At 30.9% G+C, this 15,946-nt stretch overlaps 1 protein-coding gene across 4 annotated transcripts in view; it reads left to right on the top strand.

Moving 5' to 3' along the window:
• The window catches only part of LOC145295837 (post-GPI attachment to proteins factor 6-like), an 810,264-nt gene that overhangs the window by 672,400 nt on the left and 121,918 nt on the right, over nucleotides 1-15,946 (top strand). The gene's annotated exons all lie outside the window — the stretch shown is intronic.

The raw sequence follows: 15,946 nt of genomic DNA, 5'->3' as shown, positions 1-15,946 counted from the left end.
ATTAGTATTAATATTATTAACTTCACTATTATTATGATGTATATATTAATTATTATTATTATTATTATTATTATTATTGCTATCACTGTTATTATCATTAGTTTTATTTATTTTGTTACAACTATACTTGTATTACTAATACTACTAATAATGTCAACACTAAAAATCATCATAACCTTCACCACTACCACCACCACCACCACCACTATAATCATCATCCGTTTTATTTATGTTTCATCGTCTTCACAGCAGAAAATGTATCTGGTGGTATTCAACACAAGTGACAATATCTCCCCCCAATGCTCCAGCATAATCTTACTCAACATGGCTTGTGTGTGCATATTTATTCACCTTTTCACTAGTGGAGAGATACGACAATGCCCTGCACATTTCAATGAGCCGGGCTATTTGCAAGATAATTCCCCTGTCGTATGACATTCGTCATTAATTAGATAATAATAATTTCAAGAATAGTATGCTTGCCTGTGTGTATGTGATTGATTGTTTGGTTAGGATGTTTATATATATATATATATATATATATATATATATATATATATATATATATATATATATATATATATATATATATGAATATATATATATATGAATATATATATATATGAATATATATATATATGAATATATATATATATAAATATATATATATATATATATATATATATATATATATATATATATATATATATATATAGTGCCCTGCAAAAGTTTACAATACGCATTTGAAACTCATTTTTTTATTTCTAGCTTCCAAATGGCAATGAAGCTTTTTATAAACATAGAAAATGTATTGAAACTAAGATAGGGAAAATAAAAAATAATAATTTAACACAACGCAAAGAGAAAACTCACTAATTAGCAATACAAAAGTTTACAACACATATCAAATTCATTAGATTTATCAATAATTTTATGACGGTTTATCATGCTAAAATGCTTAGTAGCTTCTAGAATGTTCAGGAATATGCAATAGTGCTGTGAGACCGGATCTCACTTCACAATGGACTCGTCCAGATCCTATATAATCAGCTCCTAAGTCTGGTACGGTGGAGGGAGATCTCAACGGATATTGCATCTCGGGGAGCGAGATCTTACTGATACCTGCAACTACTACTATTCTCTTTATCTTTCTCTATATCTTTGTCATTTTTCTTAATACACTTGTAAACCCCCTACTACATGTTTTCCCGTGTAGTTCTTGTGGACTCAACTGAGCCCCACAACAATAGACATCGAAGTAAGCAATTAGTAAAAGTAGTGCACCATTCTTTATCTAATAACCGTATTGTAAGCAACCGCATAATTGGAAAGAATAAACAGATTGATCAAGAGCTCAGAAAACGAATTGTAAGTCTTCATCAAAGTGGATTGGGATATCCAATCAGTTGATGGTTCAATTGAATTCTGTTGGAACAATAATTCGGCACTGGAAGTCTCACAAATCAACCCTTTCTTTGTCCAGATCAGGTCGTTCTCGAAAATAACCAAACGTGTTGAAAGAAAGGTTATAAATTCGCTTAGAATTACTCTTGGAGAGCTGCAGAAGGACTTAGAAAACAGTGAAATTAAAGTTAGCAAGGACACAATCATTCGAGCCTTCATCTCAAAGAATCTTCTCTAGATCAGCAAGAAAAACTCCCCTTCTGAAGCCAACGCATGCTCATGCTAGGCTTGATTTTGCAAATGCGTATGCAAGCAAGCCTTGAGAGTTTTAGCATAACATGCTTTGAAAAAGGTACTGAATATCAGTAAAAAAAAACACTATTCCAAGAGTAAAATTTGGAGGAGGATCCATTATGATCTAGGATTGTTATAGTGCAGGAGGTGTAGGAAAAGTGGAAATAATAAAAGGAAAAATGAATGGAGCACTTTATAAGTGTATATTAGAGAAAAACCTTAAAGAAAGTGTGAAGTTGCTCAAATTGAAATCAGACTGGATCTTTCACCAAGATAACGATCAGCACACTGTGAAACTCACACACAATTGGTTTAATTCAAACAAGGTTAATGTTTTAAAATGGCCTAGTCAATCTCCCAATCTTAACCCTACAGAGAATTTATGGGGAGAATTGAAATTACAGGTCGATAGAGAGAACCTTCAAATTCGCGAGAATTGGAGAGAATTTGTGTGGAAGAATGGAATAAAATAATACAAGACGCATGTAAGAAGTTCGTAGAAGATAGCTTTAAACGTCTGCATGCTGTAATCAACAATAATGGTCATGCTACAAAATACTAAATATTATTTTGTAAATGTGTTGTAAACTTTTGCATTGCTAAGTAGTATGTTTTCTGTTCGCATTGTGTTAAATTGTTTTTTTTTTATTTTTCTCACTGTTTCTATCTTAGTTTCAATACATTTTCTATGTTTATAAAATCATTACCATTTCGAAGCTAGAAATACAAAAACGGACATTTCCAAATGTGTATTGTAAACTTTTGTGGGGCACTGAATATACAGGGTGTTTCAAAAGTCTTGGGAACATTACAAATGCGTATATCTCATGAACTATTCCAGGTAGAAAAATAAAACTGGTGCCATAGTCTTAAATGCATAAAGATTTGATTACTCGTGTAGGATGAGCTCATACCAATTTCATTTTTCAACTCCTAATAGTTTTTGAGTTATTAAAAATCGTTATGTTCCCAAGACTTTTGAAACACCCTGTATAATAAATGCCAAAAGTTTCTATTCCAAATTTCAAGATGTCGTTATTTGTTAAATGCTCGGTAATTACATCGAGCTTCATAAATTAAAGGATTGGTATAAATAAAACATGTAATATAATTGAAGAAACATATTTCCCCACACACACACACACACACACACACACACACACACACACACACACACACACACACACACACACATATATATGTGCGTGTGTGTGTATATATATATATAGTCTGTTTATAATACAAACATGATTGTTTAAATATGTGCATACATGTTTCAGAGGAATCCCAATTCAAAGAGACCACTTCATCAGACCAAAAAAGGGGCGATATTGAGACGAGAATCAAGATTACATACAGCTGTACTGAAAACCTAGAAAGAATCATAAAGAAACAATAATAAAATATTAAGGGGAAATAAGCCAACTACAGACACTAATAATAGTGATAACAGAAAGACTTGAAATTTCTAAAGACCGACCAAATACCCACTAAGCAATAATTGCCTCACATCTTCGGTGGTATACCAGGTTAAAATATGTATAAAACCTAGACATAGGCAGCACCTTAATGACCTTTAAAAACAGATTCTATGGCTGTACACTGTCAAGGAATAATAAAGCATATGCTACGGATACGTCACTCTCAGTACTGGAAGTTAATTGAGACGAATAAAATACCTTTACTCAAATGGAAAATACTTAGGAAGACTAAAACATGTAGTTCACTAACTTCGTCCTGTTACTTCTGTTTAGCAGAGAAACATGAGACTATTAGTTTTAAGGACCGTGAAAAATTATTGTTATATATATATATATATATATATATATATATATATATATATATATATACGAGCAAACAGTTAATAAAACATGTTAAAAAAACACTTTGAAATGAGTTAAAAAAATATTTAATCTGAAAAGGAAACACTAGAAAAATGGATAGTCCTTAATCCACGGAGTTTCGAAGAAATACTTTCCTTCTCATCAGAGGGTAGGAATTAGCAAAATGCGGGATCGGATTTTGCATGCAAAAGTATTAGATGAAACAACAAGTAAGTCAAAGATCTTACTTGAAAACAAAAAAAGTGAAGCAGAGGGAATATGATGAAGAAAAACACATGAATGGATAGTCTGGTGGAAGATAAATAATCCAGTGATGGTCAAGAAAGTTAATTGAATTTCCATTTGCACAAGTAAAATCCTAGGACATCCCGTAATTGGAAAAGAAATATATATATATATACATATAAAAATTCATATATATACACACTGGACAAAGCTGGTGAAGCTAGGCCCGTAGTATTTGAGATATTCAAAGGTGTTGACAAGGTCTGACATAAAAATTTTCTCATGAAAATTAATACATACGGTATTATTAGATGAATATATGGCATAATCGCGTTGATACACCGGTTCTCGTCAATTCACAGAAGTTAAGCAACGTTGAACCTGGTTAGTACCAGATGGGTGACTATTTGGGAATTCTAAGCGCTGTATGCGGTCTCCGCTTATCTCGGCATTTGTTTCAAGTCGTCCTGTACTTCACTTGCCACTGGTATTTAACAATGTCGACTCAGGAGAGGTGTGGTTGGAGATTACGCACTTCCTGTCACAAAAATTTAACGTGTCACCAACCCTTTGTGGGTATCGATAGTCTGTTCAAGACTGAAGGAGCCTGCTTAGATGAATACTTAATATAATCAAATCCTTATTAGTCAAAAGAAAGGTCAAAATTGTCCTCGATGGGTTTATATGCAAACAACATCACATTGACACAGGGCTGTCTTAGAAGTCGATCCATGGAATATTATTACTTCTGATTTTCATGAACGACTTTTGATGCAATGATATCTGAGAAGAGTATATTTGCTAACAATACCTTGCTCTACTCTCTACATATGAAAAAACTGAAGACAAACGTATTTAAGGCAATGGCTAAATACTTAGAAAATGACCTCCAATCAGTAGGGAAATCTGGACATAAATGGAGGATAATATTTAATGCTACTAAGGCAAAACTCCTTTCCTTAAACAATTATAAGAAACCTTTTCAATCACCATGGCTAATAGCATCGTAATTAAGCCCTTGGAATTCCCTATCTGCTTCCTGTTTCCCTGTGTTTATGGCTCCTTAATTTAAACTCCTTGACTTAATATTCACAGGTAACATGAATTAGAACAAATATATAAAAGACATTGCCAAGGCTGCTGCAAAGAAGGCGGGCATCCTCTATCAAGCTAGAAAATTACTCGCGCCTTCCAGTGTCTTATATCTCTACAAAACCACCATCTTGGCCGATGCATCAACCACTAGCTTCTCCCTCTTCGACAAAGTCCCCCAAAAAAGACTCTAATCTAATATGTCCCACTCCCAAGCTCCAACCTCTGTCCCATCTCCGCAATGTTGCATGTCTGTGTTTGTTTTACTATTACTTTAATGGAATGTGCTCCGATAAACTTAGTGCACTGTTGAGCTGCCCAGATGCTGTACAGCTTTTTACTCTGATAGTTTATTTAGTCAGACTGCTAGCCTTTCAAATTCTCTCTTTGCTGTCTGTTTCTGTGGCTGTACCAACATACAGAAGTTTAAATGTAATGCGAACAAACATCTTGCTGCAGAACACCTCACTTAGGTGTCCCTGTAGATATAGACCTTAATACGAAGTAGTCCTGTATGTGTCACTAGTAATTGCCTTGTTTGGAGTTAAGAAAAATAAAACAGAATAATTTTCTTTTTTAATTCCATATAAAGGTGATATTTACTAACGTTTTATCAAATTTTACTTGCTATATTTTTTTCTAGAGTTATATAATAGAAAGATGTTTTGATCTGAAATGTTTTGATTTTATAAGACCTTATTTATATTTAAACGCACAAAAGCCATGCATATACATTTGAAATGGAATTTGCTGACCTGTGGGGAGACTTGTTGTCACTTTTTTGACAACATCCTTAAATACCACCAGCCGTCAACTGCTGGTGAGAAATCAATGGAATAATAAAACAATCCAAATGATGATAGCGGATCATTATTATTATTAATTTTATTATTATTAACATTATTAATGATATATTTGGGGGATGGGGGGGAGTTGATGGCTTCCGCTATTGATATTGAAGTAAATGTTAATTCGTTGCTAAATGTGGTTAATTTAGGTTTATGGAAAAAAAAAAAGTTTGGAAATCAATTTAAAAAAGAAAATGCAAAATTTAAAACAAAAAAAAAAAACAAGAAATAAATTTTCTTGAGAAAAGAAAAAAAAGAAAGAAAACTTTCTGTACCATTTTGTGTGTTGATTTTGTCTAATCAAGAAAGGAAATCCATTTTGCTATGCATTAACACACACACACACACACACACACACACACACACACACACACGCACACACATTGGTGGCAACAACCGGGATATATACATACAAAAAGTTATGTACGTGTATATATTTATATATTTGTATGTACAGAATTCATGCCTAATTAATTGATCAATCATTACGGATTTTGGAACACAGCTGTTATGCTTAAAGAGCCGCAGTGTGAACTTTATTTAGTTTAACATAATCGTCCAACAGTCTCACGAGTAGAGCTTAGTAGTAATCTGAAAACATACTTCTATTCTACGAGTTAATCCATAATTGGAGTGGGGATATATGGATCTATGTTTTGTCTTGCGCTACTAAACCAAGTCATACATAGTTCTGACAGAACTAGAATGATGCTCACCAATCCCAGAATCGGTTTATGTTTGTAACTATTACACTAGTGCACCACTTCCATATATATATATATATATATATATATATATATATATATATATATATATATATATATATGAAAATGGTACAGTGCAATGGTTACAAATGTAAACTGACTTTGGGATTATATATATATATATATATATATATATATATATATATATATATATATATATATATATATATATAATGTGTGTGTGTGTGTGTGTATTTTTGGTTAAATTTCATTCAGAAAAATATTGTTTGAAAACAAAGAATACAATTGAATAAATATATTTCTATAACTCATGAGTTTTCGATGCTTAATCATCTGCTCAGAGGAAAAATATTAGCAAAAGTCTAAGAATTCCAGTTTGTTGGCTCTCATGGCTCTTGTGAGCTGCGACGTTGTTTGGCTGTGGAAATAATTATATATATATATATATATATATATATATATATATATATATATATATATATATATATATATATATAAATTCACCTGTCATCGCTTCTTTAAAAGATGGAATCGCTCGATCGCTGAAGACAAGTTGCAAGCAAGCAAGGTTCACCGAGTTTTATACTTTATATATATATATATATATATATATATATATATATATATATATATATATATATATATATATATATATATATATCCCAGGTTAATATAATTCAGAGGTAAAACATTTAATAAATTTAATGAGGTTCATGCAAAAGTGCTCAATACTAAGGTAGAGTAAGATATACTTTTTATTATTTTTATATGAATACCTAGGTATCACTACACATTCATGAGTATGTTTCGGTCAACTAGTTGTAAGCAACTAGAGACCTCATCCAGATTAAGGACTGAACTTTTGTAAAAGCGACATCGCCTCATCAGATCTCTTGTTGGTTACAACTAGTTGACAGAAACATACTCATGAGTGTGTAGTGATACTCAAAAATAAAAAGTGTATATATATATATATATATATAAGAACAAATGATTTATAAAACATATTAAAAACACTGTAAGAAGAGTTAAAAACATATTTAATTTTCAAAAAGGAGACACAAATTAAGTGAATTGTCCTTAATCCGCAGAGTTTCGAAAGAAATACCTTCCTTCTCATCAGAGATCAGGTATTAGCAAAATCCGATTTCGTATTTTTCTTGCAAAGTATTTAATTTTTAAAGCATATATATTATTATATATATATATATATATATATATATATATATATATTATATATATATTATTATATATATATTATTATATATATATAGATTATTCATTGAACTTTTGAATAGTCAAGTCGCTGCCTGATGATATCTGTTGTTTGATTGAAACAAGTGGCTATTTGTAGCAGCGGGATGTGAGCATGTTTATATAACAATAAACAAGTATATATATATATATATATATATATATATATATATATATATATAAAAATAAGAACAAATAGTTAATAAAACATATTAAAAAACACTTTGAAAAAAAGTTAAAAACATATTTAATCTGAAAAGGAAACACTTAATAAGTGGATAGTCCTTAATCCGTGGAGTTTCGAAGAAATACATTCCTTCTCATCAGAGGGTAGGAATTAGCAAAATGCGGGATCGGATTTTGCATACAAAAGTATTTGATGAAACTGCAAGTAAGTCACAGATCTTAATTGATAACAAAAAGTGAAGCAGAGGGAATATAGTGAAGAAAAAGGTGATTTTATATATATATATATATATATATATATATATATATATATATATATATATATATAATATATATATATATATATAAATATATATAAAATATATATTTTATATATATTTTATAATATATTTTATATATATATATATATATAAAATATATTGTATATATATATTATATATATATAAAATATATTGTATATATATATTATATATATATAAAATATATATATATATATATATATATATATATATATATATATATATATATATATACCAGTTTATATGTATTCAAGAGTGATAACTAATGAATTTTATGAGATTATTAAGAGTGCTCAATAAAAGAAGAGCAAGATATATTTTTATTGATATAAAGAAATTTACATGATCGCGACATTGGACATAAGGCTTCGGACACATGGTCGGTTATAACCACAAGTCCTTGTCAAGCAACTTAAATAGTTGCTTTTCTCCCCAGAAGAAACCAGTCCTCAAAAAAAAAATAATATCAAATATGATTTTGTTTTTTATTTTTGAGGATTTGTTTCTGTTGTGGAAAACAAATACTTATTAAGTCGACAATGAATTGTGGGTTTAACTGACCATGTGTCTGAAACATTAGCATGTCCAGTGTTGCAACCTTGTAAATTTGTTTATATATATATATATATATATATATATATATATATATATATATATATATATATATATATATATATATATATATATTGTTAAAGTGAGATATTTTCCATCAAAAACAAGGTCTTATATCAAACAAAATTGAATTAAATTAAACTATAACAGCTGTTTCTTCATAGGCATACAATCAAATATATTGTTAATTAAAAGATCTGAATATTCAAGTTTACAGTAAAAACCCAACTGATTTTCGGACCCCCCCCCCAAAAAAAACATTTTAACTTCAAATAATGAAATGATTATCTAAATATAACTTAAACTAATAAAGATGCTGACATGTTTACAAATAAGTTATCGATCATCAGTTCATGTAGAAAAGTTTTGTGAAAAAAAAACAACTAATGAATGCGTGTTTTTGTGTTCTGTTTGTTGCCACCAAAATAAATTTGTGTTCTTTTCTGTGTTGATCGCAGCCGTGTTTATTATTTAAAAGTTATAATTTAATTAATTTAAAAATGTAACATTTTAACCATTAAATGAAAGGAGGTACATTGTCGTTTACATCAAACTTCTGCACATTTGTTGTGTTTTTGCCAATGAGCGATCAAGTAAACAAGTAAAGTCTCTTTCATACATACGTGCGCTGTTGTTGGTCTTAGATTCGTTTGATCCTAGCTTTTTCATGCGTGGCCCGCAATCCCCTTCTGGTTGATAAAATTCTGTTTAACTTAAGACAAGTCTACTCATGCACGAAAACATAATGGAGACTTACTGAGGTATTAAAGGTTTTATTTAGAAAGTTTACATTTGGGGGAGAGAGCACATAAATTATTTCTTACTAAATTTTCTTGTTTCCTACCCTAATCTTAGCAATGATGATGCACGAGCAGACTTTTGAGGCAATATTCACGTTGATTTGTACATTGCTTGGAACATCTTGTCGATCCCGCTTCCCAACTCAGATTTATTTTTTTAGATCCTATTGTTTCTCTCCTCGAAAGCATGACGTCATCACCTCTTATATTTCTACTGCGTTTTGGTTAGGGAGCTAACTTTTGAGCCTCCACTTTAATTAGGCTACCTGCAGCTAGGTCCATTTCTACTTGTTGCAAGGTTATCCTGATATGTACTATTGTGACCCTCCTCAAAATTCTTACTAGTTAATATAATCGCTAATTACTTCACTCCAAACAAAAGAAGGCAATTATAAAACCTGGATATTTGTCTACTATACAGATATTTTGAAACATTTGTAAATCTGATCACTTGCTTTGAGTTTAAATTATTATAAAATAGTATAATAATAAAAAGTCACTTATGCCTGAGAGTATCTCATACCTCTACTATTCGTCCATGTATGGAGTATTGTTGCCACATTTGTGATGGTGCATCTGCTACTAGTCTCTCACTCTTAGATAGGGTCCAAAAGAGCGTCACCAATCTAATAGGTCCCGCACTGTCAACTAGGCTTCAACCTCTGTCCCATGGGCGAAATGTTGCATCCCTCTGCCTGTTTTACAAATATTTTAATGGTAAGTGCTTTGACGAATTACACGCCCTTGTACCCCTCGACATAAATACCCCGACAAACTCGACAAGCAGCAAAATCCCACCCTTACACAGTCGAGATTCCCAAGATGTCAGAAAGTCTTCTACTCTGATAGTTTCTTCCCTAGGACTGCTAGATTTTGGAATTCCCTTCCAGGTTCCTGTTTCTCTGACTGTACTGACATCAAGTAGTCCAAGTGTAATGTGAACAGACATCTTGCTGTTCAACTCCCTACATAGTATCCCCGTAGATAGTAGCCCCTATGTCAAAGTTGCACTTTGCCTTATTAAATACAATAATAAAAGAATTATTGAAATTATAGGATAAGATTGTATTTGTAGGCTAAAATCCAAAGAATATCCATTGGGTCTATATAATAGTGCTCTATAATGCATAGAGCTATTTATATACAAATTTATTAAAATGTATTGATACAGACATGTACAGGTTTGCTACACTGGCATGACAATGTTTCGATATGTAATTATTGATAACTAAGATCTCATCGACCAATATTCCAATATGAATACCTAAAACAAAATGAAAGATTCCTTTTTTCCTGATTTTTTTTATACCTACAGACACTATTGTTTCATGCTTTCGCAATCATCAGTGTAAAAAGTGATGATTGCTACTTGTCAGGAGATTCAAACCCAGCTACTAAGTCACCTTTGACTTCGTTTGCTAGAACGTTACAACATATATATATATATATATATATATATATATATATATATATATATATATATATATATATATATATATATATATATAATTATTATTTAAAACTATCACCTTTGTTATTAATACTTTACTGTACTATCATTATCATAACTATTAATTACATTATTGTTACCGTTTAACAATTTCATTTCAATTCCAATATACATATTGAAATCAATTGCGTCTCATTTTTGTCGTTTGAATTAAACGCTATTACGTTGCAACATTTTTAAAAAATTTTAAATAAAAAATAAATAAAAAATACAATCTTCTTCCACAAACGGCTAAAATAATCCACGTGAACTTTTTCGAACATGATTGCTAGGAATGAACGCAGTCCACACTACAATTTTCCAGTCTTTTCAACGGCTTTCTTTTTCTTTTTCATTTCAATACTTTTTTGTGACCAAGAGCGGAGGTCCGCTTGAAATATAAAAAAATAACAATAAAAATATTACATACAAAAAGTAACATAATTTTTCATGCTTCAAAAACCCCTCATAACCTTTCACTATCCTAGAAGCATACGTGGACTTTTTACATTATATATATATATATATATATATATATATATATATATATATATATATATATATATATATATATAACTACTTCATTTACTCACTTAAAATTAATATCCGAAAGTATACATTTATGCGTAAACTTGAAGTATTTACTTCAAAAGTGCTAAATACGCAGGTAGAGCTAGTTAGTAAGTTATAAAATATATATGGCGATTAAGCTACACTGAATATTCCGCGTTTCATCCACTCTAGGACTCTTCAGGCTGAAGAGTCCTAGAGTCGATGAAACGCGGAATATTATATTCAGTGTAGCTTAATCGCCATATATATTTTATAATTTACTATATATATATATATATATATATATATATATATATATATATATATATATATATATATATATATATATATCTTTATTGGATATCAAATAATAGACAACGCTGCGACTAACGAACAAAGCAACATATTTTTTAATTGTGTGTGGAGAGTACTACAGTAAACAAACAAACAAACAAACAAACAAACAAACAAACAAAAAACAACTTAAAAATTCAAGATTATGCACAAAATTAGGGTTCATTTAACCCATAATTCTTCCACACGGACATATGTAACCTCTATTCTTATCTTTCGATCATATATGAAAACACAAATAAAAAAAAAATATTTTTATTTCTCTCATTTGTGTAAAAACAAAAAAAAAAAAAACATTAAAAAAACAATATTATTTATTAATTTATTTTTTACCTGAAATGGTATGTCAACCTTATTTGCTGTTCATCATGAGGTATATCCTGGTCATGTTTATCCTTGTTCATTTAAAAAAAAATTATCATCTCTGCTTTTAATGGCCGAACGACTGCAGTGATTGTTTTTTCTTTCTGTTATTGATTTTATTGATTGATTTGTTGTTTTTTTATGGCATATCAACCCAATTGGTAATGCTGAAACATGTAGTCTCTTTCACACCTTTTCAAGGGCATATTTTTACAGAAAGGTCATGCGTCAACATATATTCTGTTATTACTGCTGAGCGAATATTATAACCCTAAACTACCCCTTTCTTTCCATCATATGCATTGTTTTTTTTTGTTTTTTTTTATGTCTGAGTATTTCTTGATCGCTTTAAAGCGCCTTAAAAATTAATCATCAAGGAGGACACTTTTTTGTGGGTTTGAGTGCACAAATAAAAAAAAGATAAATAAATAAAAGAATTATAGGTGCTTCTTTAAAATCACACCAACATAAAAATTGCCTTTTTTTTCTTTTTAAAATTAGACAATATTTTAGATGAATAGTCCAAGAGTCGAAAACTTTTAATATTTCATTGCCTTTGTACAAGGATCAACTAGTTTTGCATTTGATAATATTTATGAGTATTTATTCCTATACTCTCATTACAAGCCGAGGCAAGAAACACAACAATCACAAAAATTTACAGAACTAGAATTATAACAGAACTAATATTTCATTGTGATAGAATAAGAAACATGAAATATGAGTACATGTAAAGAAGGGAGCTATTAATTTTTAAAATAAAGAAAAAATGTTTTCTTTAGATCTCCGAAAAAATCCAGAGAATGATATATTTTTATTCTGAGGAGCAAACCTTCCAGAATGAGGACATTTTTGTGTAATACTTACATGCCTTGTGCCATTCAGTAATAGCTACACCTCAGAATAAGCTTGACCTTGTACTACATCCAGTCCTTGCAATAACTAGGCATTAGTGATGGGACGATTCCAATATATTTCCCGATTCTGATATAATTACCGATTCTGATACAATTACTGATTCCTGACTTAATTCCTGATTCTGATTCAATTATCAATTCTTATTTTTTTTTTTATAAATCTCTAACTATTTAACTATGAAGTAGTTATTTTTTTCTCCAATTACTGTAAAAACAAGTGCTAAGTGTTCAGATATTTTCACCCGCATAAAAAATACATTTGTAAGAGATGATCTACAAATTTTAGTTTTAAAGAATCGTTTCTGGCATCGGAAAATAGGTATTGATTTTTCCGATTCCGAGAACCCTGAACGTTTTGATTTTTTGGATTCCCGATTCTGATTCCAATTAATCATCACAACTACTAGGCGTACAAATACTTATTGGACACGTGGCTAAGTTGATATTGGTTAAAATATATTTTAGAATGAATTTCTACTAGGAGCACTGTTTCTGATGAAGGAAGAAGAAATGTTGTTTTCTTAGTAGGCTGTTATTTTTGGGTGGGTGGTAATTGAAGATTTTAAATCCTCTCATAATATTCATCATCATCCAATTGCTAATCTATCAATCTCATTAACCGTTATCCTCAAGTCATGACACATTAGTGTTTTTTAGCCTGAAATTGACGTGATAATGATAGGGTGTATGTGTAATTTGAGTCCTAGACACAGGTTTAGATCTAATTACCCCAAAGGAAGATTAAATTTGGAGAGCACAAGGAGATAAGGATGCTTGGGTTAGTAGATGTAGAATAGTTGTGACAGTAATGTTAGTTGGTGGGGGAAGGCCAATGAAAAAAAGTGGATTTGATAGAAAAAGGCATAAATAAATACTTGGAAGTAAAAAATGAAAAGAGGAAAAGATAAGAAAAAATAAACCGATGCTTTGCATCAAAAACAGATTGCAGAGCCGAATGATGTCTACCTTCATGGTTTGAAGAGTTTGGTTTGAAATCCAGAGAAGGTTTACTGACTATGACGAACAACACGAGGAAAGTAAAATTGTTGGAACGTGTAAATGGAGGCAAAACTTAAGAGGTGTAAATAATGTAATTGGATTTATATAATTGAACAACAGTAATGACACGCACGTAACATAGCGCCGACGCACGTATGCAAATGCATGACAAATGACGTCACTGGTAAAGAAACAAGAAAGAATAGAAAAAAAAGATTATAAAAAGAGAAAGTGAACGATCAGGTGAAAGATGGGGAAAACTGAAATCCAATCTATAGTCCCCCCTGCCAAACTTACACACAAAAAAACTCAACTAGCTACAACCACACTAAACGATTTCCCCCACTCGCTATATATGCCTACATTTAAACACAGATTCCATGAACAAAGCTTCTTTCCCAAAACTACCCGCCTGTGAAACACTGTTCTGCTGGTCTGCTTCCCGGTTGAATACAACACAGTAACCTTCAAATCCAATGTAAACAAGTTCTTTCTTATAAATAATCAAATTCTGCCCAATTTACACCATTAACGATTACTACTTACATTCATTAACCCTTATCCTCGAGTGGCTTTCGGGCCTTGATAAGTGGTGATTCTCAAGTAAAAAAGACAAAACAGGAGACAGAGAGAAGAGCAGATGGGAAAACGACAAACGTTTTTACATACCCAATCAATATTTACAAACACGGCACATAGTAATTATTTATCTAAGATTTGAACCTCTCTCATATATAGACCGCCTCAGACCTTGATAAGTGGTGGCTCCCAAGTAAAAAAAATAAAAGAACTTTCAAGATCTTGTTAGAGGAACTATAACATGGATGATGTCATAGCCGTAACAATGAGGAAATAAATGTCGTTGTTACGAAAAAGTGAGTTTGAATTATTACTTATCTTCTGCCCCCTTTGCGACAGAATCTGCAACATGTGAGTCCCATGTCTAAACGTATTGGTTTCCGAGCAATATTACAGTGCAGAAAGTTTGAGGAAAAGCATATTAAGCATGAAATATTGAAATGTGTTCTGGGATAGTTAACACCCCTATATCCATGGACAATATGAATTCGTCTGGCTTATATAATACTATTCTTCAAGCAGAGAGTATTTGTTCAGTACAAAATATTGAAATGCACTCTTAGAAAGGAGGATGAATCTGCAGTCTCTACCGATTTTCAACAAGAGCTTAAATGCATAATCTGTGGAAGATTTCTTTTGTCTAAAGCTGGTTTGCTGAACCATGAAGGTACACAATGTTAGACAAGACCAACAATTTGATGAGGATATGCTGTCACCCACATCACTCAAGTATTGTTGTAATATATGTGGATTGTTTGCAAATCAGCAAGCAGTTTGACAAGACAATCAAAGATGCATAGAAACTTGAATGTCCTCGAGTGTCTTAGTTTTCTCTGTATAGGGGTTTGTCAGTACGTGGCATGAGGATATTTTTACCTACAAGTAAACCCAGACTAAATATTGAAAATCACTTAGTATCCACATCACAAATAAGATCTTGCTATGACCAACCTACACTAGCTTTTACAATGAATAATGCATCTATCTCAATTAATAGCACGAAGCTGGATACTCCACCAGACTAGACCCCTTGATTTTTGAGAACTAAGTCTAAATTCTAAAATCTATAATATATATATATATATATATATATATATATATATATATATA

Source organism: Euprymna scolopes, chromosome 16, assembly GCF_053919585.1.
Source record: "Euprymna scolopes isolate OS-2025 chromosome 16, ASM5391958v1, whole genome shotgun sequence".
In the NCBI taxonomy this organism is placed as follows: Eukaryota; Metazoa; Mollusca; class Cephalopoda; order Sepiida; family Sepiolidae; genus Euprymna; species Euprymna scolopes.
This window is presented reverse-complemented; position numbering and strand designations above follow the sequence as displayed.